This window comes from Mauremys reevesii, linkage group 12 (assembly GCF_016161935.1).
Source record: "Mauremys reevesii isolate NIE-2019 linkage group 12, ASM1616193v1, whole genome shotgun sequence".
In the NCBI taxonomy this organism is placed as follows: Eukaryota; Metazoa; Chordata; order Testudines; family Geoemydidae; genus Mauremys; species Mauremys reevesii.
Genome location: NC_052634.1, coordinates 26,566,157 through 26,580,669, shown reverse-complemented (window position 1 = coordinate 26,580,669; position 14,513 = coordinate 26,566,157). Strand labels below are relative to the sequence as shown.

Genomic DNA, 14,513 nt, shown 5'->3' with positions numbered 1-14,513 from the left:
TGTAGAGTGTCTGAAAAACAAAAGAAACAATTTCCACACACACCCCCGGTGGGGACAGATTAGTGCTTAATAATAATAATACCTCTTCCTTTTACAAATTTCCTTGCTAATTGCAGGAAAAACAGAAGAATTACCTCCAGGCTGTCCTGATTTTGTTCTATAGTCACTTAGTGAATTACCCCACGCACGGGTCATTTATGAAATTCATGAGGTGGTGTGCCTCAGTGTCCCCTCTTGTACAACAGACACAGTTTGCAATAGTTTCTCTGCTGCACCAGGCTTTAAGTTTATCCTCAGGTAATAGCTGAGAGACAGCTTTAGATTTAGCTTTAGCACTGTACATACACACACACACTCCTTAGGGTTAACCTGTCCCCCTTATTTTCAGGCTTGACTTGTTTTTTCACCTCCCTTTCCTGGAGGGCCACAATCTGAGTCTTCCAGTAGCTTGTTTGCTGACCAAGAGGGATCTAAGGGCTGCTGTACGCTGAGCACTGAACTGGCAGAGCAACGTCTCTCAGGGTGTGACCCCCCCACAAACCCATATAGTTAAGGTGACCTAAGCCCGGCTTAGATAGTGCTAAAGAAAAGGAAGAATTGTTCTGTGCATGCAGCTATTACAGGGATGGGAAAATTCCTCCAGTCACTGTCTACTCCAAAGTGCTATAGCAGTGCCACAGCAGTGTTTTAAGTGTAGACAGAGTGAAACTAGATTTATCTCCAGTTCGCACTACGGATGCTCAGGCACTAAAACTACAATAATAACAACAACGCTTGCGTAGTTGGCAGGATTCGAACCTGCGCAGGGAGACCCCAATGGATTTCTAGTCCATCGCCTTAACCACTCGGCCACAACTACTTGACATGCTTGCATTTTACTGCATGATGATTTTGTTCTCACTGAATTGTCACTTCAAATTGTTTGCTCAGACCAGCTTCCCCAGCACACTCACGGCTGCGCATCAGTGTAAGTGTGTCCTGGGCTGAACAGCGAGAATTCCTGCCCATTTCCCTTCCGGCTGGAGCAGCATGAGAGTGTGTTTGTGTGAACGACATTGCTGTAGATTGTTGTTCATTCCCCACTCTGACAATTCAGACAGTCCCTTTCCTAGTCAAATCTCCAGCACATCGTTCCAATAGCAGGGGGCAGGATTTCTCTGGGACACTGAAATTTTTCAGAGGGCTGGTGCATGAACTGAGCCTTGCATTCCACCCTTGATGTTTGATGGACTAACAACAGCAGCAGAAAGAAAGAGCGGAGCCAATATCTCCCTGGCAGGGATGCAGGTGCCATGACCCCTCTGTCTGACCGTCGCCATTGCAGGAGAAAAAGGTTCACTGGCATCGAATGCCGTGGCTCAGACCAGAGACACAGGGAGGTTTTGCTGTTCATGGATCTGTGCAAAGGAAATTTTGTCTCTGTGTGAAATTGAGGTCAGAAATGAAACATCCACATGGTGGCCCAATGCTCTAGGGAATGTGGGTGAAGGACTCGGGCTGAGAAATGATTTAACAGGGGTTTGTTTCAATTTATTGCCCTGATTAAAATCTATGGCTAAAAGGCAGCCACTGTTGTTAGTACTTGTACCTGTGTAGGGACACCCCAGTGGGTGTCAAGTCCATTGTCTTCACCAGGGGCAGTCGATTATTTTAGCAAAGTACAAATTTCTTGGTCAAGGCCTAGGCTCCGGAGAAAACAATACACTGCTGATAAGAAGAAGTACATCAAAAGATTTTGCAGCCACCATGGGCATAACTATGATGTGTCGTGTTTCACTCTTTATACCTGGTGCCACCTCCTTTCCCTTTAGCCTTGAAGTTGACCAAGGGCAAAGCTGAACATCTCCTCAGATACCAGGGAGTGTTTGTGTCCATTCCTGCGAGCTACACAGGGGTTGGATGTTGCTGCTTTCAATCCTCTGGCTCTGCCGGGATAAGGAACAATTCAGGCTGTCACTGAACTGAACAAGGAAGATCAGTTTTTGACAGGGAGAGGGACGCCTCCTCTTAAAGGTGTTTGTCTGACTGGCAGTCCTGGTCCCCAGGTCTCGCCCGTGGGGCTCCAGCAGTTTTGGGAGCGGGTCACTCCATTGGCCCCACCTGCCACCCCCAGGCGCTCCCCCCCAGGGGCCCCATCAGTGCAGCGGTGCTGAGCAGCGTCTGCCTGCTCGCTCCAGTGGCTGCCGGCCCCTCCCAGAGTCTGCACGCCCTCCTTCCCCACCCCCCAGCCCGCAAACTCCCTCCCACAACCCGCACCCCCTCCCTGCACACACCCTCCCGCCCGCCCCAATCTCCTCCCATAGCCTGCACCCCCACCCTTCCTCCTGTTCCCCCTGCCCCAGCCCCCAAACTCCCAGAGCCATAACAAGGAATTTTTGTGCCCGAGGCAAGGGCCGGCTCCAGGCTTTTTGGTGGCAGGTGCCTGAGTCCCTGTTGGAGGGAAGGACCTGCCGCCCAATTGCCTCCCCTGCTTCATTCATCCTTCGGTGGCAATTCGGCAGCAGGTCCCTGAGTCCCTCTCGGAGAGAAGGACCCACTGCCGAATTGCTGCCGAAGAAGGGGCAGCAGTAGAGCTGCCGCCGAAGCGCCGCTGATCGGGGTAGAGCTGCGCCCCTCCACTTTGCGCACCCGAGGCAAGTGCCTCACTCGCCTCCCCCTTGTTACGGCGCTGCAAACTCCATCCCAGAGCCTGCACCCCAGAACCCCTCCCCCACCCAAACTCCCTCCCAGAGACCAGCCTCTCACCCCTTCTGCACCCAAACTCCCCCCAGAGCCTGCACCCCTCCTGCACCCCAATCCCCAGCCCAGAGCCAGCACCCTAGACCTCCTCCCCCCACCACAACGCCCGCCCAGCGACCAGCCGCTCGCCCCGGCGGCACCCAAACTCCCCCCAGAGCCTGCACCCCTCCTGCCCACCAATCCCCAGCCCAGGGCCTGCACCCTAGACCTCCTCCCCCCACCCAAACTCCCTCCCAGAGACCAGCCTCTCACCCCTTCTGCACCCAAACTCCCCCCAGAGCCTGCACCCCTCCTGCATCCCAATCCCCAGCCCAGGGCCTGCACCCTAGACCTCCTCCCCCCCACCCAAACTCCCTCCCAGAGCCTTAGGCAGGTGAGGGGCAGAGTTTTGGGGGGCGGGTTCTGGGCAGTATGAGTGACATTATTGGCCCACTGGGAGGACTGGAGGACTGGCCCTGGCCCTAAGGTAAATTGTGGTTGAGACCCTGCTTTACGGGATTGGAGCAATGCTGGAGAGACTGAACAAGAACAAGACTCCAACCCCATCATTCTTCCCTGGCCCAGAGAACCAGAGAGATGGGCCCATCCACCAATCACCCTCTGCTCATCGTCCTATCCCAGTCCTGACCTCCAGACTCACAGCTCTGCTGGTGCCCCTCACTTCCGACCCGCAGCCCCTGCTATCCCAGTCCTGACCTCCAGACTCACAGCTCTGCTGGTGCACCTCACTCCTGACCCGCAGCCCCTGTTATCCCAGTCTGCCTAATTATCTAGTGGAACAAGCTCCGCAAGGGATGTGGTTAATTCCCCATCACTGCTGTGTGTAAATCAAGACTGCAGCTCTTGCTGCAAGACACCTGCTGTGTGGGTGTCCCTGTTCCCCCTTCAGAACCTCTGGTACATGGTGCTTCCCTCCTTCCAGTTCAAGATCCCCATCATGTGGGTGCTCCCATCCAGGATCTCTGGTGGGTGTCTCTGTCCCCCACCCCATGAACTAGCTCCCGTGTGTGGTTTCCCCTGTCTGCCCCCATCTGGGATCTGTGGGTGTCTCTGTTCCCGTTTTCAAGATCCGTGTTGCTTGGGTGCGTCCCTTCCCTCAAGTCAGAATCCCCAGTGTGTGGGTGCTCCCGTCACCCCCTACAGGCTCTGCGGGGGGTGTCTGTATAAAAAGAGACCGTGTCTCGCTGAGGCTACACTGCAGGGGCTATTCACAGGTGCGACCCCACTACTGATCAGCAGGGGAGTTTTGACCTGCTCCGTTTCCAACCTGGGCTGGTTCACCCCTCCTTAGGCAACCTGGGGACCCCAAGCTTCCCTGGGATCACCATATTGATGCCGAACTTAGTGCGGACACCTGATCGGCACAGCCCCCTGCAGCACAGAACTCCTCAGCTCAAGCGATCTGCTGGCCTCAGCCTCCCCAGGCGCTGGGATCACAGGCACCAGCCACAGGGTCCGGCTTGTGTTATAGCCTGGCAGCTGAAGCTTTAAACTCTGCTTGTGAGCTCTGTGCCTTGGCCAGATGGGGACAGCCTGGAACTGGGAAATGCTCCTGCTTCCCCCGCCCCCGTATCATGTCGAGCTGCAGGCGCCGCTGTCCTCCCAGGTAAGATCCCGGATGTTTTGGTGCCCCCATCCCCCGCCCAGGTGTCCGGGTACCTCTGCCCCCCATACAGAATCCTGGATGTGTGGGTGTCCGTCCCTCTGCAGAGGATCCCGGAGTGTGGATGCCCTTGTCCCCCCCTACAAGATCCTGGGTGTGTGGGTGCCACTCTCCCCCCAATAGATCTCTGGTGGGTGGGTCCCCAGGGTGTGAGCGCTCCCATTCCCCGATACAGGCTGGGGCGGGGGAGGGGTATAACTGGCTCTCCCTGTCCTGCCCAGGCGGTGCTACAGCAGCTGTTCACAGGGGCAGCAACCCCACTGTCACCCTGCAGCTTTAACCTGCTCCAGGGGTGACCTGCTTCACCCTCCTGTGGGAGCCCGGGGACCCCGAACTGCCCAGAATCACCTGATTGATGCCGAGCTTAGCACAGACACCGGCTCAGCATGGCAGGGTGCAGCCCCCTGACCCCTGACAACCAGCTTCCCTCCGCCTCCTGCTGCACAGCGAGGATCCCACGTGAGAGCCTTTGTGCCCCACGTGTCCAGCCAGGTCTGTTCCAGCTCCAGCTTTCAACTCTGCTTGTGAGCGCCCATCTCCGGCTACACGGGGGCAGCACTAACGGCCTCATCTAAATTTGACCCTTCAGACCGCAGATTATAACCGAGCGGGCAGATTATAGCCCAGGAAGCCAAATCCTTCCCCAAACTGACAGCTGAAGCAGAAGATCCCCTTGGAAAGATCAGGAATTTTGCCTTTAAAAACAAGGAAAATGTGCATTGTTCTCTTCTGTCTACAGCGAGAGATTGAAGAAACTCAATTGATTTCATTGACTGGAGGTTAAGAGGCGATTTAGTCACTGATTTTAAATACACAGTTTTAAAAATTCCCAGAGGGGGGAATATCTGATTTGAAAGGGTTCTTTAATTCACCAGACAAAGGTTGAACACGACCCCCTTGGTTTGCAGTCAATGTCACAAAACGCCAACTGGAAATTACCATTTTTTAACTGTGAGGCTAATTATCTAGTGGAACAAGTTCTGCGCAGGAATTGGTTAAATCCCCATCACTGCCCTGTGTAAATCAAGACCGCAGCTCTTGCTGCAAGACACCTGGTGTGTGGGTGTCCCTGTTCCCCCTTCAGAACCTCTGGTACATGGTGCTTTCCTCCTCCCAGTTCAAGATCCCCATCATGTGGGTGCTCCCATCCAGGATCTCTGGTGGGTGTCTCTGTCCCCCCACCCCATGAACTAGCTCCCATGTGTGGTTTCCCCTGTCTGCCCCCATCCGGGATCTGTGGGTGTCTCTGTTCCCCTTTTCAAGATCCGTGTTGCTTGGGTGCGTCCCTCACCCCAAGTCAGAATCCCCAGCGTGTGGGTGCTCCCATCCCCCCTCCAGGCTCTGCAGGGGGTGTCTGTATAAAAAGAGACTGTATCTCACTGTCTTGCCCAGGCTACGCTGCAGGGGCTAGTCACAGGTGTGATCCCACTACTGATCAGCACAGGAGTTTTGACCTGCTCCGTTTCCTGACCTGGGCCGATTCACCCCTCCTTAGGCAACTTGGGGACCCCAAACTCCCCCAGGATCACCATATTGATGCTGAACTTAGTGTGGACACCTGATCGGCACAGCCCCCTGCAGCCTAGTACTCCTGAGCTCAAGCGATTCGCCAGCCTCAGCCTCTCCAGGTGCTGGGATCACAGGCACCAGCCACAGAGCCCATCTTGTTTCACAACCTGGCAGTTTGAGCTTTAAACTCTGCTTGTGAGCTCTGTGCCTGGGCCAGACAGGGACAGCCTGGAACTGGGAAATGCTCCTGCTTCCCCCGCCCCCGTCTCATGTCGAGCTGCAGGCGCCGCTGTCCTCCCAGGTAAGATCCCGGATGTTTCGCTGCCCCCCATCCCCTGTCCAGGTGTCCGGGTACCTCTGCCCCCCATACAGAATCTTGGATGTGTGGGTGTCCGTCCCTCTGCAGAGGATCCTCGAGTGTGGATGCCCTTGTCCCCCCCTACAAGATCCTGAGTGTGTGGGTGCCACTCTCCCCCCCTATAAGATCTCGGGTGCGTGGGTGCCCCTGTTCGCCCTTACAGCTTCCCTGGTGCACGGGGGCCTCCCTCCGTCCCAACTCAGGGGCCCCAGGGTGTGAGCGCTCCCATCCCCCGATACAGGCTGGGGGAGGGGTATAACTGGCTCTCCCTGTCCTGCCCAGGCGGTGCTACAGCAGCTGTTCACAGGGGCAGCAACCCCACTGTCACCCTGCAGCTTTAACCTGCTCCAGGGGTGACCCATGCGGGTCGGGAGTGAGGGGCACCAGCAGAGCTGAGAGTCTGGAGGTCAGGACTGGGATAGCAGGGGCTGCGGGTCGGGAGTGAGGGGCGCCGTCAGAGCTGGAGGGAGCGCAGGGGGCTGCGGGTCAGGAGTGAGGGGCACCAGCAGAGCTGAGAGTCTGGAGGTCAGGACTGGGATAGCAGGGGCTGCGGGTCGGGAGTGAGGGGCACCGTCAGAGCTGGTTGACGCCTAAGGGGCTGCGGGTTGGGAGTGAGGGGCACCAGCAGCGCAGTAACTGGGGAGCTCAGCGAGGAATCGAGGGGGCTGCGGGTCGGGAGTGAGGGGCACCGTCAGAGCTGGAGGGAGCGCAGGGGGCTGCGGGTCAGGAGTGAGGGGCACCAGCAGAGCTGAGAGTCTGGAGGTCAGGACTGGGATAGCAGGTGCTGCGGGTCGGGAGTGAGGGGCACCGCCAGAGCTGGTTGACGCCTAAGGGGCTGCGGGTCGGGAGTGAGGGGCACCAGCAGCGCAGTAACTGGGGAGCTCAGCGAGGAATCGAGGGGGCTGCGGGTCGGGAGTGAGGGGCACCAGCAGAGCTGTGAGGCTGGAGGTCAGGACTGGGATAGTAGGGGCTGCGCGTCGGGAGTGAGGGGGACTGGCAGCGCAGTAACTGGGGAGCTCAGCGGGAAATCCAGGGGGCTGCGGGTCGGGAGTGAGGGGCACCAGCAGAGCTCTTGGTGTGGCGATCAGGATTGGGATAGGAGGGGCTGCGGGTCGGGAGTGAGGGGCAGCAGCAGAACTGTGAGTCTGGAGGTCAGGACTGGGATAGCAGGGGCTGCGGGTCAGGAGTGAGGGGCACCACTAGAGCTGGGGGGAACCCAGGGGGCTGCAGGTCGGGAGTGAGGGGCACCAGCAGAGCTGAAGGAAGCCCAGGGGTCTGTGGGTCAGGAATGAGGGGCACCGGCAGCACAGTGACTGGGGAGCTCTGCGGGAAGCCCAGTCACTGCAAGTCGGGAGTGAGGGGCACCAGCAGAGCTGTGGATCTGGAGATCAGGATTGGGACAGGAGGGGCTGCGGGTCGGGAGTGAGGGGCAGCAGCAGAGCAGGAGGGAGACCAGGGGGCTGCGGGTCGGGAGTGAGGGGCACCAGCAGAGCTGAGAGTCTGGAGGTCAGGACTGGGATAGCAGGGGCTGCGGGTCGGGAGTGAGGGTCACCGTCAGAGCTGGTTGACGCCTAAGGGGCTGCGGGTCGGGAGTGAGGGGCACCAGCAGAGCTGTGAGGCTGGAGGTCAGGACTGGGATAGTAGGGGCTGCGGGTCGGGAGTGAGGGGCACTGGCAGCGCAGTAACTGGAGAGCTCAGCGGGAAATCCAGGGGGCTGCGGGTCGGGAGTGAGGGGCACCAGCAGAGCTCTTGGTGTGGAGATCAGGATTGGGATAGGAGGGGCTGCGGGTCGGGAGTGAGGGGCAGCAGCAGAACTGTGAGTCTGGAGGTCAGGACTGGGAAAGCAGGGGCTGCATGTTGGGAGTGTGGGGCACCGTCAGAGCTGTGGCTCTGGAGGTCAGGACGGGGATAGCAGGGGCTGCAGGTCAGGAGTGAGGGGCACCGGCAGAGCTGTGAGTCTGGAGGTCAGGACTGGGATAGCAGGGGCTGCGGGTCGGGAGTGAGGGGCACCGGCAGAGCTGTGGGTCTGGAGGTCAGGACTGGGATAGCAGGGGCTGCAGGTCAGGAGTGAGGGGCACCGGCAGAGCTGTGAGTCTGGAGGTCAGGACTAGGATAGCAGGGGCTGCGGGTCGGGAGTGAGGGGCACCGGCAGAGCTGTGAGTCTGGAGGTCAGGACTAGGATAGCAGGGGCTGCGGGTCGGGAGTGAGGGGCACCGCCAGTGCTGGGGATCCCAGGGGCTGCGGGTCGGGAGTGAGGGGCACCAGCAGAGCTGTGGGGCTGGAGGTCAGCACTGGGATACCATCCAGCCTGATGGTAAGCGATGCCCAGCTGAGCCCATGGCCAGTACGTCCTGCTCCACCCACAGCCGGGCTGGGAGCCAGGACTCCTGGTTCTTCTCCCCTGCTGTGGGAGGGCAGTGCAGGCTAGTGGTTAGAGTGGGGGTTGGGAGCCAGGGTATCCGGGTCCCACCGCTGGCTCTGGGAAGGAGTGGGGCCAGTCTTGTGCACCCCCTGGCTTGAAGTGGTTTCCATCCTGTGCAGGGTTTACAGGTTTGTTCACTGGCTCTCAGCACCTCCCACTATACAAATTGTCCCAGTGCCGCTGGGTCTAGTGGTTAGAGCCGGGGAGGCCGGGAGCCAGGCAGGGGCGGTGGGTATAAGGGGCCCGGGAGGCACCTGGCCGTGCTCCACCCAGAGGCCCTGCTCCCGCGGCCCTCCTCTCGCAAGGCCCCATCCTCACTTCGCCCTTTCCCAGCCCCACCCGGCCACATGGGGCCGTGGGGGGCGAGGCCGGGGGTGCAAACGGCTGAGAGGCTGGTGGGGGGGGCCTTGGGGTGGGGGCGAAGAGGCACAAGTGGCAGGGCCTCGGGGGAAGAGACGTGAGAGGTGGGCGGGGGTCAGGGGAGTGGAACAAAGGGGTCCTGAGGGGCGTGTGGGCGGGGCTGAAGGGCGTGTGGGCGGGGCTGAAGGGGAGTGTGGGCGGGGTGGAGGGCGTGTGGGCGGGGCTTTGGCAGGAGGAGGCTGAGTGGCAGCAGGCCTTGGGCAGGGCCACAGTCCGGGCCCGCAAAGCCTCCCAAGTGGAGGAGTCCTGCTGCCCATGGAGCCAGGACTCCTGGGTTCTATTCCTGGCTCTCCCACAGACTCCCAATCTGAGCTGGTGCAGCCCATCTCGCCCTCCCTGGTGCCTCAGTTTCCCCCGTATGAGACGGGTCCCAGTGTGAACGGCTGCAGCGCCGTGGAGAATCTCGTCCCTTCTCCTGGCGGCTCCTTGGTAGCCCTGGGGAAGCAGCCAACTGCTGCAGCCCCTGGCTCCCGTCTGGGCAGCCCGGGGTGGGGGTGGGATCGGGGCAATGGGAAGAAGGAATCCCCCCTTCCCCCACCCCACCCCACCCCGGGGACATGGGGGGAGGCTGGTGCTGCGGGGGCAGGGAGTCCTGCAGCCCTCGCAGGGGAGAAGGGGCAGGTGCCGGGCTTGGCTGCTGTTGGGGGGGGGGGGGGGGGCACTGCTGGACTGGGGCACCTCCTGCGGGTGGAGATGGAGCACGGCCTGCTGGGAGCGGACGTCTCCTCTGGATGGGGAGGGTGACACTGGCCAAATTGTGGGAGCCCTGTCCCCAGACAAGGGAGGGGCCTCTCAGTCTTGCCGGCTCGTCTCTCTTCACCAGGATCGGCCCAGCACCTGGCCTGGCCCAGACCCCTTCCTCAGCGCCAGCAGCTGCCCATTGTGGGAGTGGAGCGGCCAGGGGTGGGGCCTCTCAAGCCCCGGGAGCAGGGCCGGGGCACTGGGGGGCAGAGGCTGCGATGTGGGGAGGTGGGGTTGGAGAGATGTCGGGGTGAAGCTGGGACTCAGGGGAATGGGGCAGGCTGCAGGAGGAAGTGTGTGGGGCCACCGGAGGAGCTGGGGCTGGGAAGCTGCGGGGACACAGCCGGGGGTAGTGGTGACACTGCAGGGGGCTGCTCAAGAGGCAGTGGGCTGGGGGCAGGGCGGAGCTCGGACAGGGGTGGGGGTCAGGCTATTGCGGGTCTCCTGTGACTGGCACCAGACTGCAGGGAACCCCGGCCGGCAGCCCCTGCTGGGGTCTGGTCAGCAGCCCCTGCTGCACCCTGCTGGGGGCTCTGGTCACTGCAGCCCCCCCCCCCCGGTGCACCCTGCTGGGGGCTCTGGTCACTGCAGCCCCCAACATAACACTGGAACTGGGCGGGGGGGGAAGGTTTCTTCTCGCGCTCCCATTGGTCAGGCTCTGCCTCCTCTTCCTATTGGCTGTCTCGGGAGAGGCGGAGTTTCCGAGAGGGCGTCACGTGGCCTTGAAGCGTTCGAGGCGGCTCCTGAGCAGCCCAACCCCCGAGCTCCCCTCCCACTGCCGCCCCTCCTCCCTGCCCCGCCCCCAACCCCTGAGCTCCCCACCCCAGTGCCGCCCATCCCCTCCCTGCCCTGCCCCCAACCCCTGAGCTCCTCCCCAGTGCCGCCCATCCCCTCCTCCCCGCCCCCAACCCCGAGCTCCTCCCCAGTGCCGCCCATCCCCTCTCTGCCCCGCCCCAACACCCCTGAGCGCCCCCACCCCACTGCCGCCCATCCCCTCTCTGCCCCACCCCCAACCCCGTGCTCCTCCCCACTGCCGCCCATCCCCTCCTCCCTGCCCCCAACACCCCCTGAGCGCCCCCACCCCACTGCCGCCCATCCCCTCTCTGCCCCGCCCCCAACCCCCTGAGCTCCCCACCCCAGTGCCGCCTCCCCTCTCTGCCCCGCCCCAACATCCCCGAGCTCCCCATCCCCAATGCCGCCCATCCCCTCTCTGCCCCTGCCCCAACACCCCCTGAGCTACCCCACCCCAGTGCCGCCCCTCCCCTCTCTGCCCTGCCCCAACACCCCTGAGCGCCCCTCCCCAGTGCCACCCATCCCCTCTCTGTCCCCACCCCAACCCCACCCCGTGGTCCTCCCCAGCGCCGCCCATCCCCTCTCTGCCCCTGCCCCAAACACCCCTGAGCTCCCCTCCCCAGTGACGCCCATCCCCTGAGCTCCCCTCCCCAGTGCCGCCCATCCCCTCTCTGCCCCGCCCCAACCCCAGCTCCCCTCCCCAGTGCCGCCCATCCCCTCTCTGCCCCGCCCCAACCCCCAGCTCCCCTCCCCAGTGCCGCCCATCCCCTCTCTGCCCCGCCCCAACACCCCTGAGCTCCCCTCCCCAGTGCAGCCCATCCCCTCTCTGCCCCGCCCCAACCCCAGAGCTCCCCACCCCAGTGCCGCCCCTCCCCTCTCTGCCCCGCCCCAACACCCCGCCGAGCGCCCTCCCGGTGCCACCCATCCCCTCTCTGCCCCGCCCCAAACACCCCCGAGCTCCTCCCCAGTGACGCCCATCCCCTCTCTGTCCCCACCCCAACCCCACCCCGTGGTCCCCTCCCCAGCGCCGCCCATCCCCTCTCTGCCCCTGCCCCAAACACCCCCGAGCTCCCCTCCCCAGTGCCGCCCCTCCCCTCTGACCCCGCCCCAACACCCCTGAGCTCCTCCCCAGTGCGGCCCCCTCTGCCACCGCCCCAAACACCCCCTGAGCTCCTCCCCAATGCCGCCTCCCCTCTTCTGCCCCGTCCCCAACACCCCCTGATCTCCCCTCCCCAGTGCCGCCCATCCCCTCTCTGCCCCGCCCCAACACCCCCGACCTCCCTTTCCCCTCTCTGCCCCCGCCCCAAACACCCCCGAGCTCCCCTCCCCAGTGCCGCCCATCCCCTCTTCTGCCCCCGCCCCATCATCCCCTGAGCTCCCCTCCCCAGTGCCGCCCATCCCCTCTCTGCCCCGCCCCAACCCCTGAGCTCCTCCCCAGTGCCGCCCATCCCCTCTGCCCCGCCCCCAAACACCCCCGAGCTCCCCGATGCTGCCCATCCCCTCTTCTGCCCCTGCCCCAACACCCCTGAGCTCCCCTCCCCAGTGCCGCCCATCCCCTCTCTACCCTCCCCAAACACCCCCGAGCTCCCAATCCCCAGTGCCGCCCATCCCCTCTCTGCCCCGTGCCCAACCCCTGAGCTCCTCCCCGATGCCGCCCATCCCCTCTTCTGCCCCGCCCCAACCCCGTGCTCCCTCCCCACTGCCGCCCATCCCCTCCTCCCCGCCCCCAACACCCCGAGCGCCCCCACCCCACTGCCGCCCATCCCTCTCTGCCCCGCCCCAAACACACCCCGACACTGTTCCTGGTTTTGGGAGGGGAACAGGAGAAAGGACAAAAGAAGCAAGAGACGAAGAGAAAGGAGGGAGGGAGGGATGGAGGAAAAGGTGAAACAAAAAGAACAAACCCTAATGTCCCCAGTGATTTTAAGGGACAAAATCCCAGGTACGGAATAAAATTCTGCCTCCTTAAGCTCGTGTTTTCCATGCCTAGAATTCAACTGTCACCAGATGGATCAGACTGAACAGGTTTCAAACCTCGAGGAGGCTCTTACCTTCTAAACAGGGACGGCTGTTTTCTAGTAAAATCAGGAAAAGGGAAGGAGAAAACTCGAAAGAGGTTCCTCCTGGCGCTCAGGTACCTGAACCCGAATACTCTCTCAGTCCTCAAAGAGAGACCTGGAGAAGGAGACTTGCTGAAGCAAAGCCACAGGGGTCTCTGAGGTTTCCCTGGCCCCTCGCCCCTGTCCTGCCTGGCTGATGTCAGCATCTCTCTGTGAGGTCACCACCTCCCCACCACCTTTGGCCAATAGTCTGAGGTCCTGCCAAAGGCCTTTGTGATGTCACTGCCACACCCCTCCCTTGCTGTGCTAACGTCCTGCTCCTGGCCAGGCACTTGGGAGGTTTGAGCTACTCCCTGGGGATCACCCCACTCAAGGAGCGTTCGTTCTAGGAAGCAAGCCGGCTAGACAGGAAAACATCAGACGCTGCTCCCAGTGCTACAGTCAGTTTTTCAGAAATTAGTCGACTTTATGACCTGAAGAGACCATTAGAGCATCTAATCTGACCCCCCTGCATATCACAGGCCTCCTGTATGACACAAGAGCTACTTTTGGAGCAAACACATTCCAGAAAGGCATCTAGTCTTCATGAAATGACATCAGGAGATGGTGAATCCACCACTTTCCTTGGTAGATTGTTCCTGTGGTGAATCATCCTCGCTGTTGAATATTTGTGCCTTAGTTGTAATATGAATTTGTCTCTTTTCACCTTCCAGCCACTGGGTCTTGTTATGCCTTTCTCTCCTAGATTCAAGAGCCCTTTAATACCCAATCTATTCTCTCCATGAAGGCCCTTCAACACTTCAATGAAGTCACCTTTCAATCTTCTTTTGATAAGCGAAACAGGTTGAGCTCACTAGAAGGCATTTTTCCATCCTCAGAACATTTATTGGCTCTTTGGTCATCAGACTCCTGAACTGTAGCTGGATGTGGCTCTTGTTCTTCTGCACAACATAGCTCCTGGAGAAGAGGGATCTTCAAATGTACATTCCTATGATACCTTTGTTTAATTGATGAAAACATAAACTAGACAGTTAGAGGATTGGAACTGATTTCAGCTGATGGACAGCTTTGCTAGGTTTTTGTGCATTTGGACAGTGAAATGTTGAGTGTTTACATTCATATCAAGCACCCCCGTATAGTGGAGCTCCTGAACATAATGAAGAATGGAAATGAAAATGTTTTCCTTTTTTAAAAAAAAAGAAAGAAGGTTATAAGAGAACACTGGGGCTTGAATCAAGGATCACTTGATCTACCATCAAGCACTGTACCACTAAGCTATACCCCCATGACCATGGACTCATGATCTCCAAGACTTTGAAGGACAGACCCTGCTTCCTCGAGATCCTTTGCCATTCCCAGACCACAGGTGGTTTTAAAAATGGGGTTTGATTAAACTTCTTAAATGTGGTGAACACCACAGCTTGCGCACCCACCGATATAGCTTCTCCCACTGATATAGCTGCCACCTCTTGGGGAAGTGGATTAACTGCACCCACATGAAAACTCTCTCCCCTCAGCATAGAGCAGTGGTTCTCAAGCTGTGGGTCAGGACCCCAAAGTGGGTCATAACCCTGTTTTAATGGGGTCACCAAGGCTGGCATTAGACTTGTTGGTGCCTGGGGCTGAAGCCAGAAGCCTGAGCCCCACCACCCAGGGCTGAATCCCTCAAGCTCTGGTTTTGCCCTCGCCCAACTGGATAAGAAGGCACAGTGTGAAATGTTTGGGGACCACTGTTTTAGTTCTCAATCACTTCTATGAAGTCCAGTGAAAGCTATTCCTCACCCACCTACCCCTCCATCAGGACCGACT

At 60.1% G+C, this 14,513-nt stretch overlaps 1 non-coding gene across 1 annotated transcript; it reads right to left on the bottom strand.

Moving 5' to 3' along the window:
• Positions 1 to 777: 777 nt before the first annotated feature.
• TRNAS-AGA lies at positions 778 to 859 on the bottom strand. The gene has a single exon. It is a non-coding gene; the product is annotated as a tRNA-Ser (tRNA).
• Between the last annotated feature and the right edge of the window lie 13,654 nt (positions 860 to 14,513).